At 41.1% G+C, this 17,405-nt stretch overlaps 1 long non-coding RNA gene across 1 annotated transcript; it reads right to left on the minus strand.

The window, feature by feature from the left end:
• Nucleotides 1-1,750: 1,750 nt before the first annotated feature.
• LOC119281526 lies at nt 1,751-5,461 on the minus strand. Its single transcript, XR_005138451.1, has 5 exons — nt 5,119-5,461; nt 4,705-4,821; nt 4,503-4,626; nt 4,252-4,372; nt 1,751-2,110 (listed from the first exon to the last, which is right to left on the minus strand). It is a non-coding gene; the product is annotated as an uncharacterized LOC119281526 (long non-coding RNA).
• Between the last annotated feature and the right edge of the window lie 11,944 nt (nt 5,462-17,405).

The raw sequence follows: 17,405 nt of genomic DNA on the forward strand, positions 1-17,405 counted from the left end.
CGGAGAGAGAGAGAGAGAAAGAGGGGGGAGAGGGGTCGTTTGTGTCCATAAGTGGCGTATAGATAGGGAGACAATGTTGATGTTGTTCGAAATTGGCCTATGTACGGAGACGCAAGGGAAGCGAGTCATCATGTGTGTGATAGGGACTTCATGAGAGATATAGAATAGATGATGTAGAGAACAACGTGCGAGATTGAGAATGATGATACATTAGGGAGCTATGGAAAGATTCACGTCATATATGTATACAGGGAAGGATCTGGGGCGGGTCTGCATGTGGGAGAGATAGAAAGAGGAGAGTGGTGCACAAGGAGACAAAGTGTGCTTGTTTGCAGTGGGGGTGGTGTGTGAGGTGAGTGTGTGAGAACCACATAACTAGGGAGATAGACGTTTGGGGCGACATTTTGTGTGTATGGGAAAGATACACTCTACATAGTCTGTGTGCTTGGGAAAGAGAGATGCCGGGAGACCTAGAGAGTGGGGGAAGAGATGTGTGCATGCCCGAGAGACAAAGTGATAAGAGACCTATATTGGGGTCCGGACTTTAGAAGAGAGGGGGTGTTAATGTGCTCGTGTGTTCGTGTCTGGGGGAGAGAACGACGTGTGGGGGGTGATGGGGGGTGGGGGTTGGCTTCAGATAATGAGTGAGGTGTCTATATTTGAGGGACTTTAGCATAATTGAGATATACTAGTGGACCCGTTGTGCCAAATGGCGCAGAGGCACGCTAAAGCCATGTCGATGAAAAAAAAATCCATGGTTTGATCTTGTCTAATTGGAAACACGCTGAAATATTGTGTATATGATATGAATATACACGGCTTATCTTAATAGTATAGATGTTTTACTCGGTAAAAATAGGTTTTAGCAACCACTTAGACATAGAGTCCCATTTTAAACTATGATCGCTTTGAAAATGATATATGTACAATGATATATATATATATATGTGTGTGTGTGTGTGTGTGTGTGTGTGTGTGTGTGTGTGTCTATGTCTTATTTGGTGGTATAATAGACCCTTATGTATGAAAAGAAGCACGTATTCATGGCGTGTGTTAGAAAAAACATAAAAGAAAGTACATGCCCTGTTGCTTAAAAACATATGCATGTATTATCTTTACTCCTTTATTAATTAGCTAAATAAATGCTTGATAACTTGGCAATACTGAGAGCCTTTTGAATAATTAGACCTAATGTGATTTGAAAAGGTTTTCCAATTGTTGGCAAAATTAGAAACAATACCAAGGTAAACTCAACGAAAACCAAAGAAGAATACTTCCTAAGTAGCAGAGAAGAGAAGAAAGAAAACCAACGATTTTCAACTACTTATGCATATGACGACAAAGGTCATTGCCATAGCTAAAATGCAGAGGCCTTCACAAAATATCATGTTTCATATTTTATTATGGAAGTTACACTCTTTAAAAGATTACAAAGTTTGGTATTAGTGGCAACCATGAAACTTAAGGGTCCAAAGAAAGCACAAAATCGGGAAAAGTCATATTCCAAGTAAGTTAATAAAAAAGTCACTTGATTATCCTATATAAGTGCATGACATGCCACATATAAGAAAAATCATATTTAAAGACAAAGGTATATTGTCCTCCCATAATTTAAAAATCCACCACGTTCTTTATCGACCCTACAATCAAATACATATTAAATAGTGAACACGTGCATAAGGCAGATATAATATCAATTTAGCAATAACACAATATACATGCCTTACAGAGTTACATGAGAGAACATGCAACTTAGTTGTGGATTTGTATTGATTAAAGTTTATAGTTGCAAATACAGTTCACTTCTTTACAAATGTATGTGCCACACAAATGATAGAACCCAAAGTTATGTGATGGATAAGACTGAGAAAACATTTCCTTGAATCCTTCAAATTCTTCGAAGCGGTCCTTTGTAATGCTCCTCAAACTATTATCAATCAGAATATACTTCTCAACATTTACACCTCAATGTCAAAAACAAAGGCAATATAATGTGTTTTTTTGGCGAACATATAACCTGACCTACATCTGAACCAGCACTACAAAGAGTCAACCTGCTATACAATCTCATCTGACTTCAGAAACTCATTTGCTCTCTCACCTTTATTCCCTATACAATGGAAAATTTAATATGGGTTACTAAGCCATGTCACTTCTTTACAAATATAATGTATCCACACAAACGAAAGAACCCAAAGTTACTCAATAGTCCGACTCTACTTCTCAACATCTACATCTTTATGTAAAAACAAAGGCAATATAATGTGTGTTTTTGGATAACAGAAAAACGTAACATATATCTGAATGATTGCAGGTGCATGCTAAATAAATGAGAATACTTTCCTCAGATGTGTATAGGAATCTATGATCGGGACATTAACCACTATCCAGATAGTACATCTATCCATTATGCAGAGAACATTTTTCTTTGTCAAGTAATTTGCATGAATCGTAGTAATTTCAATTCATTTTTGGAAGGAAATCAAAGCCAAGTTCTTGGGGCACTGGAAAAAAACTTTCCAATGAACAAAACGGAGTCCCCAAAGTGATAAATAAATTGTCAATCTACACGCAAGATTATAGTTTTGATCTAAACAACTGAACCTAAATCAATAATATAACCTAAATGCAAAGACTCTGGGTGACAAAAATGCGTGCATATCTGAACAAACATGGGGTTCTTCATAACTTCAAATCCAGATAGGACTTGAAGAGAAGTTATGTAAATTAGGATTACATTATAGATACATTTGCTATATTTCTACATATATACTTTGTACTACCTAGTAAAAAATTCCAAGCAATGTCATTCATTATTGCTACATGCCTTTCCAATCTATTTGTTCCATTAATTTCTACATGCCTTTCCTCTGTCCACATGAAATGAAGTGATTAATGGTCATCTAACCTCAAATAATGTATTTTTGAAACTAAAACACAGAAAGGCAAGTGCTGAGGTTGAAATAGAATCACCTATGTTATCACAAAGATTTGAGAAAGTAAGGAAACATCCAACATGGGAAACTTGCCATCCATCCTAAAATTCCTAAAATCTGAGTGGCATCAGATGCATGAATACCATCAGATTCAGCGTAAGGCAAAGAAAGTATAGATCGCAATCCTATAGAACCAAAAAGGAAAAACAATAAAATTGGGGACATTGCATATATGAAAAAAATAGAAGTTATTGTTCATTTTTACAATTGCTGATTTGGATTCTAATTCATACTCTAACATAGGACGGCTATATTCATGTATTTATATGCTATAAATAAAGTATATAAGATAAGAATGAAACTATGCGCAGAAAACTGCAAGATCGACATCCTTGCTAGCAAAAAATTTGGCATTTTCTTCTCACTGAAAGTACATCTCTGTAAGAATCGCAAGTTAAGCACAAGTCTAACTAACAATTTATCACAGGAGCAACAACAGAATGCCGACTACACTAAAAAAGAACGCACCTTAACCCAAGCTCTCATCAGCAACAGAAACAAGAGCCTGTCAGTTCCTAGACCCTAAATCCTCGCAACTCATAGACCATGTTGAATAGAGGGCAACCACAGTATGCAAAACAACCTAGAAGAGGTAAAAAATCAGACGCAGGCGGATCGAAAAGAACATAGGTTACCACATGTTATGCCTTCACCTAGGCTTAAAACCTGAGAAGAGCATCATACGAACACACAACTACTTTTAACTTCAAAAGAACCAACTCCATAACACAAATGAACATTAGAGCATCATTTTTTAGTACCGCCATAATGACCTCACCTAGGCACGAAACAAACAACCTGGTACTCAATCTAGGCAGAGTTGCACATAATGAAAATCCTAAATTATGTTTAAAGGCAATGTTACATGGGTTGACAAAATATATCCACATGCAGTCACAGATGCTTTAACTTCCACACCACTTCTACACTATATAAAAAATTGAATATCGTGTGTGCATGGACAGCCACATACAATTTTGTTTCAAACAAAATCCACATAGAAATATCACTATTTAAGGTATTCATGAAGTTCTCAATATGTCCGGCAACAGCAACAAATCAACAACAAGTAGTATAGCACCAAAATGTTTGGCAAGTGCCTTCATCAATGTTTCGTAATAAATCTCAGAACCTGATACATAATGAGATGGATACTTATAAGTAATGGTGTTCACAAAAGCATGTAAGCTGACATGGCTCAAGGACATAAATTTCATTCAACAGAGACAATATGCAATGACAAAAAATAATTTACCTGATGGACCAGATGATAAATTTGCTGGTTTATTGAAGAAATTTCAGAGAACTGCTCAATGAATCGCTTCTTTTCCAAATGTAGGAATGAACATGATAAGAGCACATCCTTTGTATTCTCACTGCATTAATGGACATCAATAAATATATAAAGGTATAAATACGTGATAGAACATTAGTCAAGCATACGAAGAAGCTAAAAAACAGCATAAGACGTCAGCAAATCAAAGGAACATTAAGTCAAAGCATCACCTAAGGTAGTAGGGAAAATTCTCAAATGTAGCTTCAATATCACTTGGACTAATAATTATGGCCCTTCCATTTAAAGGAGCAAGCCCTTGTCTCATATAACCTCTAACTCGCACAGACCTCCTTGCTGAATAAAAACGACAACCGATGATTATTATATACATCAGTGAGGTCGGAAAATCAACAAGAAAATACAAGGATGTACCTCAACGTGCCACAGTTTGCAAAGTATTTTGCGGACAAGTTGGTCTTTCAACGATAGATTGCATCTTTTGTTTTGGCCAATAGAAAATTGAGGGACACAGATAGGGAGATGAGGACTCTGGTTCATAAATAAATATTTAATATCCTTGTTATGCAGTATAAAATAAAAAATATTCTCAAGGTCACAACAACACATACTTTAACCAACAAAGATCAACCAGAACCCGTAACGTGACATATTTGCAACAACGATTGCAATAATTTCTAGTCATCATTTCCTAGTTCTTTTTGCTTTTAGGAAAAAGAGGGGAGAAGTCTTGTTGCCTAGGTAGAAGAAAAGAGGGAAGGGTGTCTGAACGCGCCAGGGCCGAGCGGAGGAGGCCGCATGAGGAGAGAAAGAATGGGTGAATCTCACCTCGGTGTGTCGGTGTCGGATGCGCTCGCCGTCACTCGACGTGTGCGCAGCTCTCCAAACAACTCAGCCAGGTCCAGCTGCCACCGCCACCTATCTTTTCCCCTCCCTCCCTCCCTCCCTAATAAGCAGCAGCCGGCAGGGAGATGTTAGAGGAAGAAGAGGAAAAGACAAGTCGTCCCAGGCCTTGGTCCTTCCTTCGAGGTCCGCCGGAATCCTTGGGCATGCATCGGGTTGGGAAGTACGGGTTGGAGGACGGCGTCGGGCGCGGCCGTTCCTCGCCGTAGACCACCTCGGCCAGCTTATGGTGTCCAGACGCTGCTCTCATGCTCACCACTGACGCTATCAGAAGGAGGAAGAGGCGGTGCGCAGGCAGGGGTAGGGAGCCGCCGCCGGATGAGGGAGGAGGAGCGGGAAGGTCTTGTTTTACCGCTTGGCTCTAGATGTGGGAAGCGCGCCAGAAGCCGCTGACCGAGGAAACTCTTGCCTATACCGTGAAACATGCGGCCACTTCAACCCGACGAGCGGGACCAGGAACTGGGACAAGATAGGCGCGGGCGCAGAAATTGGGTGCATATGGGCATGTACAATGATGTCCAGTCAGCTGTCTGTAAGGGATGACAACTAGGATTTCAGATTATGTGGAGGAGAGAGAATGAAGAGAGAGAAAACGTGTAAAATTACCAACAATCTGCAGCGCTGAAAATCCGGTCTCTACAGACAGCTTTCCACCATTGTATCGAGTGACCGTATGCAAAAGTGCATCTGCCTCCTTTCTCCAATAAAATAATCTTCAATTGATCGTGCATGCATGCATCGCATTAAACACTTCCAGACAGTAAATTAGACGGCTCGCTGCACTAGGTGTCTACTCCCTCCTTTTCGGATTATAAGGCTCAATTCAAAATTCTCACCAACCAAGGTAGATGGTGAGTGGTGGAATACTTTTTGTAGTTTGCAAAAGCACCCAATTAATGCTCTTGTTTTCCTCAAAAAAGTATGTTTACCAATGCATTAATTGCAATGCATGCATGCATAAATTACATGCATTGGTCAATTTTCTCTTAGTACTTGCATGCAATGATTTAATGCACCTTGGAATCTGAACATGTGATGGAAAACAACCAAATTGAGCCTTATGAAATGGGAAAACTAAAATTTTGAGATAAGCCCTATAAACCGGAAAGGAGGGAGTATTTAGCTGTCTATACGTGAGGTGGCAAGGTGTTGCGCAGCCGTCTGAACTGATGTACTTGCCCTAAGCACCGGCTAACTGCTCTGCAGCCAGGCCACGATGCATGACGCGGACTACGCGGGACGAGACACGAGACGCGCTAGGACTGGCTCACCCGAGTAAATCTAACCCATCCAATGAAAGGCCTCACCGAGCCCACCAGTCATCTGCGTGAACGAAGCAAAGCTGGGTCAAAGTCGGGGAGCTCCTAGTCGGCGCCTTAAGCGCCGGCTAGGAGAACCGGCGCCCACGCGCGTGACAAGTTGGGCCGGCCCACGAAACGCGACGTACGCAGAAAACCCAAACCTAGCCCAATCTAAGCCAAAGTCGGGGAGCTCCTAGTCGGCGCCTTAGGCGTTTCCTATTTGGCGCTGCAGGCGCGCTGGGCCGGCCCATCTATTATTTTAGAATCGCAAAAAACATACGAAACGGGGATTCGAACCCACAACATATCCGAGGCGAACCCTTCGTTCAAACCACCAGGCTACGCTACCGTTGCTGTACTATTGTACTCTTTTTTACTTCTTCTTTAGTTCCATTCGTTTTTTTCTTTTTTCTTAACCTTTTCTGTTAATTATTTTTGTTTTCTTTAATGCTCACTTTTTTAAATTTTGTGAACCTTTTTCCTAAATTGACAAACTTTTTCTGATATTTGATGAACTTTTTCAGATCCGATGTTATTATTTAAAATTCGATGAACTTTTTTACAAATTTGATAAAAAAATCAAGTTTGGTGAACTATTTTGCAAATCCGGTGAACTTTTTTGAAAAGTTGATGAACTTTTTTTAAATTTGATGAACTATTTTTCAAATCCGATGAACTTTTTTAAAAAGTTGATGAACTTTTTTGAAATTTGATGAACTTTTTCCAAATTCAATGAACTTTTTTTCAAATTTGATGAACTTTTTTCAAATCCGTGAACTTTTTTCAAACTCATGGTTGTTTTTCATTGTTGTGAACGGTTTTTCCAAAATTAGTGCACTTTTTTTCCATTTCATGAACTTTTATTTTTGAATTCGTGGACTTTTTTGAATATATGAACCTTTTTTACATTGGCCAACTTTTTTGTGCATGTTCGTCAACTTTCCAAATTTGTTCACATTTTTCCATACATTAACGTTTTCAAATAAGTCAAAATCTAAGCGAGGGGGTGTACAATAAGTAGCGCTGCTACATTGTTTCTTAAATCAACACACGCTGAAACGAATCACTAGCAGCAACTAGGTGTACCGATTGACCAATCTCGGAGACAAGCGTGTGGGCGTGAGTTCGATTCTCAGGGAGCTTCTTTTTTTGATGTCTTTTCGCGTAAAAATATACTTTTCTCTGCGTGCGCGTTTGTGGGCCGGCCCAGCAGGGGCTGCCGCAGGCGCCAACTGCCTTCGGCGGCGCCTTCAGCGCCGAATAGGCGCTCCCGGCGCCTTAAGCGCCGGCTAGGAGAACCGGCGCCCACCCGCGTGACAAGTTGGGCCGCAATGAGACTCGAACTCCAAACCTAGCGCTGCATACTCCCGAAGCTGGCCAGCTGGGATACTAATTGTGTACGTCCTAAAAACAGCGTTTCCTTTTAAGTACCAACCCAAATGGTAGATCCGGGGATTTTCAACATTTTTCGTTAATTCTTGGAAAAAATGAAAATCTTAAATATGCGAACAAATATTTCGAAAATCATACGCAAATTTCGAATATTCCTTTTCTTTTAAACGTGAACTATGTTTTTTAAAAACTGAACAAATTTCAAAATTTGAAATACTTTTTTTGTACAGTGAACAGTTTTTAGAAAGCAAATTTAGAATACACATTGAACATTTTCTTAGTATCGGGTGAACATTATTCAAAGAAACACTGAACATTTTTATAAAATATGCTGAACTTTTTTTGAATACATGCTGAACAAAATTTCTATACACGATGAATATTTTTTATACACACTGAACATTTTTTCAATGTATGGTGAACAATATTCAAATACACATAGAACTTTTTTTAAATACGATGAACTCCTTTTGAGTGCATGCTGAACAAAATTTCTATACATGATGAACATTTTTTTTATACACGCTGAACATTTTTTCAATGTATGGTGAACATTTTTCTTCAATACGGTGAACAAAAATTTAAAATTCAGAACTATTTATGAAACGTGAACAAAATTCGAAAACATGAACAAAATTTGGAATTTCGAAAAACATTTTATGAAAATATTTTGGATGTTGAAAATAGTTCATCCAATTTAAAAAAGTTCACTGGTTTTCAAAAAAAGTTCATTGAATTTGAAAAAAAGTTAATCGATTTTAGAAAAAGTTCATGGAATTTGGTGAGAAAAGTTCATCGATTTTGCAAAAAGTTCACCGAATATGAAAAAAGTTCATCGATTTTGAAGAAAACTTCATTGAATTTGAAAGACAGTTCTTAAAATTGAAAAAAAGTTCGTTGATTTTCAAAAAGACAGAAAAAGGAAAAAGAAAAAGAAAAGGCAAAAGGAAAGAACAACAAAAAAAAAACGTGAGAAGTAAAGAGGAAAGAGGAATTGGATAGTCACGGAAGGTGGCTTGACTGTGTTGGTTAGCTTGTTCTATAAAGAACCCCGCGGCGCGGGTTCGATTCCCCGTCACGCCCATTTTTTGCAGCAGTTTCAGAAAACGAAAAAAACATGAAAAGGGGCCGGCCCATCGCGGAGAGAGGGTGTGCGCCCGTTTGTCGAAATAGAAGAAACGGGCGCAACGGGCGCCGTTTAGGATTTGCCTCAAAGTCGTCTGTCCATGGTGATTCCCACGCGCAGCCCATCCCGTCGGGGCCCACGAATCCCGTCGCCCAACCCACGCGGCTGCCCAGCATGGTCAGGGCGCATCCCATCCCGCGAGCGAGCCAAACCCAGCCAGCTCCGCAGCCAACGCTACCGACGAGCGGGCCCAACATCACCATGAGCCCACCTGGCAGGGAGAGCAGGGCACTCCAGGCGGGTACGAAACCCGTCGCCCAACCCACGCGGCTGCCCAATGCGGTCAGCGCGGAAACAGCACACGCGACGCTCACCGAATGGACACCCGAAATTTTCAAACCCAGCCAACCAGAAACCACGCCAAGCCCACCAGTGATATGATTCAATGGAACAACAGCCAGTCAAAACGGGCGGTGAAAATTGAACGGCCTGGACATGCACGTTGATCTGACCAGGCCCAATCGGATGACCACGCGCGGCGCCAAAATGAGGAGTCCTCAGGATAGCGGGTCGGCTAGGATCCTTATATGTTAAAATATGGTCAATAGTGTGTGCACTCATGACTGATCAATTTGTTTCACAGTTTGGACTATGAGATAACGATACTTTTGAACATGCGTGATATACCTTGATGTACCAGAATTACAAACCTAAGATTTGAATTTTGGAATTCAATTCCATCATTAGCTTTTGTAATTCATTTAAACGAAGGTACATTTTTAAGCCGGGATTTCGTGATTTCAAATTCATATATCGAATCTAGAGATATACACATACGGGGATGTTCAAACTTTATAATCATCCACTTTATTCATACACATACACATTTTTGCTTTTGTCATCATATTTAGGGTAAACACATTTGGAATATCATTTGAATTGGACTGTATGATGGTATTTGCTTGTACTAGCTCAATGATCCATATTTGAATTGAATGGACAATCTAAGTTTAGAGTTGGAGGCATTGATTTTCAAAACTTGCACTTTTTTTGCGTGCAAAACAAATAAATTCTCGGCCATGATATCATAGTCGGCCGTACAAGAGCAGAACACTTATAATTTCAGGCACCAAAAGCTTTCAAACTTCCCGCTCACATCGAAATATCTTGCGCCCGAAAGTTTAGCCCTGTGATATTCCTGTTTTACCCCTGCCACCTGAATGGAAAAGGGCTGCTTTGGTAACTTCATTGTTTCCCCCTCTTTGCCCACAACATTCTATCCTAGATCCCCTCCCCTTCCCCTCCCCGACCCCCACAACCACGACAAGCCACTGAATCTAGTCCTCTGCCGCAGCGGTGGACCTCACACCCCACCAGATCTACCTTCCGCACCTTGGAACCCCTAACTGCCAACTCACCACTTCACCGGAGCCGTTTCAGCGACTGGCTTGTCCACCGCTCCAGATCTCCTTGACCGCCATCATGGTCCACCGCACTGGATCTGCTTAACCGACGCCCTCGTCCACCATAGTGTAGGCCCTTCACAGACTCCCTCGTTCGCCCCATTGCTGGCCCTTCATACAAGCCCTTGTCTGTCGCAACAGATCCGCCTCACCGAAAGCACTGTACACCGCGCCCGCCGAAGCCTTCGTCCACTGCACCGGACCCGCTCCACGGACGCCATATTCAACTCCACCGGCCCTGCTTTACTGACGCCGCAGCCTCATAAAGTTATTTCAATTTGTACTCCTTCGGTTTTTCTCTTCCTTATCGTGCAACTGTTCACTTACCACAGATGAGCTTTCTTGTATGTTGACATGCGCCGCAACCGAAGCACCGGAGCTGCTTCAGCAACGGTGAAAGCTGGCCCAAACTCAACCGTAACACGAGCACCATCGATGATCCTTAGCTATCAAGTATGACAACGATACCCATACACCACCGAGAATTAGGTACTATTATCCAACACCCAGCGCCTACGTTCACTTTCTTAGCATAAGCACCGCGCCTTTGAATTTCTTCAGGGCATCATTCAATTTTTCATGAGACGCGTTACTCTGCTTGCACATGTAGGGTCATACTTGTGGTAGTGAACATGTTACATGTGCTAAATTACATACCAGTGCACATATAGTTAATATGCTTTAGTTTTGTCCTAAGTATTACTGTACTTCTTAGATATCACTGCCTACTATTTTACTTCTTGCATGCTATATTTATGATAATGGTGTTGTTCTGATGCCACTTGTTGGTTCCATCAAACTGCTTCATGTTCTCTATGCTTAATTACACATCAACAAACTAGCATGTGGTTCCACTGCTTTTTGCTCGTTTTACCCTACATTTTCTGATGCTAGCTATTACATCACTGCCCCGAGCCTCTGTTCATTACTTTTTTGTGTGTTCTTGATCTTCCCAAGTTGCATGAATAATTTGATGCTTCTATTAATTATGGAGCTGACAACCCCATCAAGCAAAATATTTCTTCTTTTGGGGCTGGCACCTCGAACAAGCATAAAAATAGAGTGAAGCAGATATATTGTCGTGTAAGCACACACCCTTCTTTCATTAGTTTAGATGAACCATTGATGATCAATTCGAACCAGTGCATGCGATTAAAATTAATTTTACCTAAATAGAGGGTGCAGAATAAACTACAACAACAAGATTTGCAACCACGGGATGCTACTATATCTTCAAAGAACATTGCAACAATAACGAGGCTTCACAGCAACATATGGTAAGCCCGTGTGTTTTAGTACATGTGAAATATAATGCGTGTGGGTTGCTTTCTTGGCTTGTGCCCTCAACCTATAATCCTACAGAATTACAAATAGTTCACTTGTCTGCTTTGCTGTATTGCTTGATTCGAATGCTTGTTTGTTACTTGTTAGGCTATACCTGAGTTGGCCAATATGTCAGCAGTGTCTGCTGTACTATCGTAAAGAAATGCGTGCCTAGTTCATTTGAGTCCTTAACTTTTCCTCCGAACTTCATCACAAGACTATCTTCATAGTTTATATGAGGCCACACTGTTAAGTGCTTTCTCAAATTATTTGAACTGCTTAGATGCCTTGGCAACTTAAATATAGCAGTGGTACACTCCCTTTCAACTAGGGATGTCAACTGGGTCCCGTTTAATCCTGATTAAAGTCCACTAGTGGTATGATAGTTCAGAAGAGTTTTTTGTTTTTTGAGGAAAATGAAATAGGGAGCTAGCAAAAACTAACTAGATGGGACTGGCGGATATCATTTATTTGCCACTTACATCCCTAGTTTCATCTTACCATTTTAATTTATATTTGGCTGATGCTGCTTCGAACCATTTAAATATAGCTTGCCATGCTCGGCAATAATTCGTATGTCGTTTACCATGTAAGCTTACTGCCTGGATCATGCGATAACTATCTCTTACTTATGTCTAGCGAAAAACTTTCAGGATGCCGTTCACACTACGACACAATGTACAACCCCAGAATCTATTTGTGGAAGCAGTGCACCATCCATGTTACCAGATGGTAGCAGTTCGGAGGCAACAATGCCAGAGAGCAGTCTGGGCATAGATATTATAGTTCTCGAGGCTCTACTAGAGGCAGAAAGAGATGGTGTGGCTGCCATGAATGAGGTAATCTTGATCTTGAGGCTGGAAATTATGCAATTAGATGCACACATTATGCAAGTAACCCAAGAACTGGAGTAAGTAAGAATGTTGCATTTGAAGAAGGAGGAGGTCCTGTTGTTTCTGCTATCTGAAGCCCAGGGTAATCCCAGTTCTTCTTTAGATACTAGTTGAAATTGTCATTAGATTATTGTACTTGCATGTTGTGTCATGTCTCTGAATGGATTATGTTGTAAGACCCCCTATGTTGTCCATGTGTTGTAATGATCCAAATTTTTTAGGCGAGGTAATCCTCAGTACTTGCATGATTGACATAAGGTGAACTGCTTTTTGTGTGAGCATATTGTATTGGATGAAATAATTGTTTGACTCAAAGTGTATCCAACCTACTGAATTTGAAGATCACGACATTTCTAAATCATAATCATATATAAAGGTGGAATAAATCTTTGTTGTGGTTTTGAAGAAATAAATAACAAAACATAGAATTATCTGTGGATATTTGTAATCGAATACAAATTGGATTTGAATTTAGTTGCCAGGGCCCAGGGCAAACGTGAATGCTAATTCTCCCAAGTTTTGAATGAAACGGCTAAACACCCACTATCATTTGTGGGCTGCCCGGAGCAAGTGTTTGCGAGATGGAAATTACTGTCTACCCTTGACACTTTGACATCCTTATCAACCGGATTTACATTGCTGTTGATAGGGGTAGACTAGTAACTTCAATCAGACGTGACACGATCGCCTCTGAGCCCATTCAGACACGGTGGACACCAAACGTGGGCGGCAAAACACATTTGATTCAAGCTCGACCGAAAGACATGTGTCTCTCCCTCCATTTCCCCATTCATACACGGTGGGTGGCAAAAAAACTCTCCTCGTCCGAAATTGATGTAGGCGAATATTTTAAATCGGGGCAAATGTGTAACTTCCCTCAGACATGACACAACGGTCCTACCTGCCAACCCCATTCATACATCGTGGGTGCCAACCGTGGGCGGCAAAACACCCTCTCCTCGCCCGAAATCGCTACCGGCAAATATTTGGGAGATGCGAGATTACCGTCCTATCCCCAACCGACGTGATGTCTAAAATTTTAAACGAGGGATAAGTTCATAACTTTCCCACATTACAGACAAGCGCGTCCCAAAGTTTGAGATCCCCCTCCCCCTCCATTTCCCCATTCATACACCATCGGCGCCACAATAACCTCCCCACTGCGGCCAGCCTCCTCCGTCCGCCACCCTATCCTCCACCTTGTTGGATCCACTACCCCTACCCCGTCGTCCACTGCAAGAGATGGACGTCTCTCATCCACGATGCCGGACCAGGATCCTTTCATCGCGTCCTCTCGCTTCATCAGTGCCGTCGTCCACCTTGCCTTTGCCGCTCCTACGACCGCCTCATCCACGGCAACATGATTTATGTCGCGACCCGGCCGTCTGTCGTCTAAAGTCTTCTTCCCCGCTGCCGACAGCCATTGCACCCGCAGCACCCTCAACGTATCATCAGGGGCCTACACGTCGTCGCAAGAGAGGTGGTACTCTTCCATATGTGCTTAAGTTATTGATCTCACCCAGAAAATAGATCATAAATTGTTTACTGTACTTTTGTTGTTCGTACCAAATCATAGTGGCTAGTTGAAAGCAAACATTGGTTGTGAAGTAGCTTTGTCTGGTTTGCACCTTCAGATCCGCCATGGCACGGTCACTATACTCGTAAATCTTATGGTTTCCCCCCTTTATATTCACTACCATCATCGTACATGCTTCGTGTCATGCTAGCACTGCTCCTCAAGACCTCAACCCATCAAGCGAAACAACATGCCACTCATAATTCCAAAGCTTAGGTGTTGAAATACAAATCTGATATGATGCTCATATTACTAAAACAAAGAATGTTTAATTGGTCACCTAATGTTCCTATATTCGTTTCGAAAAGCATGTGCGCCACCCACTGGTCCAGCTAGTTCCACTTTCCTGATTTTATTCTTGATGCTTAGGGTTTTCCCCTTTTATCTACTCTACTATGATCTGCATAGGTGCTTTCTGTCGTACTAGCATTACTCCACCCTTCAAGCTAAACAACACAACACTCAAAATTCCAAAGCTTAGTTGTCCAAATATGATTGCGATATGATATTGATATTAGTTAACAGACACATTTAATTGGTTAGCTAAAGGTCCCACTTGAGTTTCCAAATGCATGTCGCGACATATAGAGAGACAACAGAATTTCATTTCTTTGTCACTTGTTGACTGTACTTTCTTGTCCATACCAAATCTTAGTTGTTATTTCAAAGCAAACATCGGTTGCTAACCACCCTTTGTGCGGTTTGCAGCTTCAGATCTGCCATCCCACTGCCACGGTCAACACTACACTCATCATGCTTATGGTTTCCCCATTTTATGATGACCACAATCAGCCTACATGGTTCGTGTCGTAATAGCACTGCTCCACCCATCGAGCTAAACAAGCTTAGTTGTACAAATTCAAATCTGATATTATGCTGATATTAGTAAAATTGAGAGATGTTTAATTGGTCAACTAAATGTTCCTACTTTAGTTTTGAAATGGATGTGAGCCACATATGGAGAGACCGGAGGGAATAGTATTTCTCTATGCACTCTGGTTCATCATGGGTGGGCAACCGACATTGTATAGAAAGACTTGTAATATCTTCAATCTGCTTGCTCTTCTGCTCTTCTTTAATATGATCCTCTCCTTTTCTTTAATAAGTATTTCCTTATTGGGAAGAGTAGCAGGGACATTTGCGGTCGACTGGTCAGGTTGAGTTGTTCTCCCTTAGTATATTTTGAATCTGTCAGGTCAGGTCGACTTGTTCTTCTTTACTATATGTTGAAGTTGTCATCTATGAAGTATCATCACTTCTGGAGCTCTCATAATTTGAGTAGTAGGCCACATTATATTAATGCACACACCAAATTACAGCATGCATGGCATCTCTCAGAAGAATTGCAGAGATAGCACAAAGGGGTTTACAGGGAGGCAGTATTGGATTAGAATCACTTCTGTATTACAAAGATAATCTCACTTGTTTTTATGTTTTCATGCATGTCAGGTATTGAACATTATCAAAATGAATATGAGAATGGGCGCACGATAGGAATATTGCAGAACAATCCACTGGCTAACAAACTTGGCATGGTGGAGGATGGCCTATCTTATTCACCCATCAAGGTCCTTGCTCTAACTTGGCAAGGTTGTATTGGTTGCACATATTTTGCATTTGACCTCTTGCATTACTTCTACTTTGTTACACCATCTGCTTAGTTTAAGCATCATATATGAGTATATGCCATACATATCCATTTTCTGTACCTATTCCACGTGTCATCATACTATGTTTTTTGAGTCAAATGTTGTTCTTTCGTAACAGATGTCCAAAAGGAAGAGGGTGAGTGCAGATCCTCAAGGAGTACAAACTAGGTATTTGGAAAAGGTAGTGATACATGTTAAATCAGATAGATCAGCAGCCATAGAAAACACAGGCCCAACTGTACCACACTTTACCCCTACTCCACTGGCCAAACCCCTATTAGAACTGTTGAGAGCCCAGCGTTAGGTACTGTAACCCTGTACTTAATTAATTGCTATTTGATTATGTATCATCAGTCTGCACCTGAGCTTCATTATCCTCTGTTTCTTCCAATATTATTTGATCTATATTTACTCTTTGCACAATGTAGAATAATGGCAACGCTTATAAAGAATTTTCTTTGGGGAATTTATTGAATTATCCTTCCATCAACATGGAGAAGGGCTTTGTCCAGCCCATGTTAACAAGTAATGTAAGTCCATCCTTCTCAAGCCCTCAAACTTTGTTCTAGTATAGAGTTGGATAGGCATCATTTCCTCCACTGCTGTTTACTTTGCTGTTTACATCTGATTGGGTGTTTGCAACAACTACCGGTTTTAAATTGTAGTTGTAAAAACATGTTCCTTATGCAGAACAGATCCATTTATTTGCTTATATAATTGTGAAACCTGATACATGTCTCCTTGTTTCTCTTTCAGAGTCGTATTTCTTATGCTAGGCAGAACTTTAAGGAAGATACTGAGCCAAACCATATTGAGGACAGCGAGATGACCCCAAGGTCCTATCTTGATGAAGACAATGAGTTGAAGCTACTCACCAGTAGGTGTGAGACAACCTCTGTGCAGTCGCTGCCTCAATCAGTTCGACTTCTTCAGTCTCAACTCAAAGCGGAAAGGCTTGCTTCAGCTCAACTCCGACTTGAAGTCAAAGATGCAAAGAAGATGTCAGAGGACTGCCTTGCGCACTATGGTGCCATAGAACTAGGGATGGAGCATATATCGTTGACACAACTAAGGTCTCATCAGCTTGTTCAACTACTTGTGGGGCCTGTCCTGGCCAGGCCTAGTGCCTTCTGAAGTGCTCTCAATTTTGTATATTCTTTTGTCGGCGCGTTTATATGCATTGGTGGCGACCTTTGATGCCCAGTGTATGTAATCCGGGGTCACGTTGCGCTATATTATCACCGGTAGCGAACTTTGATTCCCAGTGGATGTAATATGCCGTAATTTCTTTATTGTATAGTCTAGGTTTATTCTTTGGTCGGTATGCTGTAATTTAGGCTGGAAGGTTCAGTGGATCTTAGTGTTGTCGGTCTTCAAGCCAACCTGTTACTCATATGGGCCAAAACATGGGCCTATAATCATCTTGGGCCATTAGCAGGACTAAACCTATAGTAGTTTCCCTCCTTTAAGAGGCCGAGTAAAGTTCTAG

This window comes from Triticum dicoccoides, chromosome 3B (genome assembly GCF_002162155.2).
Source record: "Triticum dicoccoides isolate Atlit2015 ecotype Zavitan chromosome 3B, WEW_v2.0, whole genome shotgun sequence".
Lineage (NCBI taxonomy): Eukaryota > Viridiplantae > Streptophyta > Magnoliopsida > Poales > Poaceae > Triticum > Triticum dicoccoides.